Below are 1,079 nucleotides of genomic sequence, written 5' to 3' on the forward strand. Positions count from 1 at the left end.
GGTGCGGCTGGGCGATAGTAACCCACTTTTTTTAGGACTACACCACTGCTTAACTTTTTTTTGCTAAAATGCAGTGTCATTATGTTAGTTTTAACGGAGGTGTTGAGGCGCTCATTGGCACCCACTTTAGCTGGTGGCACCCTAGGCAACCACCAGGTACTTGGAACGTTGTGTTTGCGGAATGCAAATGTTATAATACATCGTGTACACTCACTAAACAAAGAGTGACAGAGTCAGTGGCAGAGCAGAGCCAATTCATAAAAGAATAATATTTAAAAGCACACGTCCAGTTTTGTGTGAGTGAAGGAAATCGTCTCAGGTTATTTATGTAACCATGGTTCCCTGAGTAGGGAACGAGACACTGCGTCCTCTAGGGGTCGCTATAAATCCACGTCAGTTACGGAAGCTTCCGGGCGAGCGGATTCTCCGCAGCTTTCTCGCCTCCGCTCTTTTGCTATGACTCGTCAGGATTGTTGCGCATTCTCAGTGATTTTCTGGTCTGCGGTTGATTTCATGTGCGAGGTAAGCTTGTCCGCTAAGCGCTCGCCCAAGTGGAAAAATGCGCTGTTGCTGCCAGATCTCGATTGCAGAAAATCACATTGTGTTTGATGCAAAACTAACTCGACTAAATCATATGAAAAAAACATTATAACTGTATATTTTCATGCTTTTTCAAGCAAAGCAAATTTTGAAAGTCCACTAAAAACATATCTGGTCATAGACAATGTTGAAGACGTTATTGTCAACATGCCGAAGTAGTAAATAAATAAAAAAAAAGGTTTATAAAAATGTAGTTATATAAAAATTTAAATAATAACAAACATCAGAAAAAAATAGGAAACAGTACCTTTGTTTTTCGTATACTTTTGTCGCTTACTATTAAAGTCATTTTCTGATTTTATTGTTGTTTGCAACGTTACTTGGCAATATTTTAAAGATATTATTATTAATCGAGGATATCGCGTGCGTGCTCTTCGCCCAAACAAACAACACATAGATCGAGTGTGTCATCTGGTGTCAAATAGCGATGACACGGATGCACACACCTTCTAAATGCTCTGCTAGTGCTCGCCATAATA

The 1,079-nt window shown here is 39.9% G+C and overlaps 1 protein-coding gene across 1 annotated transcript in view; it reads left to right on the top strand.

Annotated features, from left to right (window-relative positions):
• Nucleotides 1–1,079, top strand: part of becn1 (beclin 1, autophagy related) — a 105,952-nt gene that overhangs the window by 104,079 nt on the left and 794 nt on the right. The window lies entirely within an intron of this gene.

This window comes from Sinocyclocheilus anshuiensis, unplaced genomic scaffold, assembly GCF_001515605.1.
Source record: "Sinocyclocheilus anshuiensis isolate Anshui unplaced genomic scaffold, SAMN03320099.WGS_v1.1 scaffold182, whole genome shotgun sequence".
NCBI classification, from domain to species: domain Eukaryota; kingdom Metazoa; phylum Chordata; class Actinopteri; order Cypriniformes; family Cyprinidae; genus Sinocyclocheilus; species Sinocyclocheilus anshuiensis.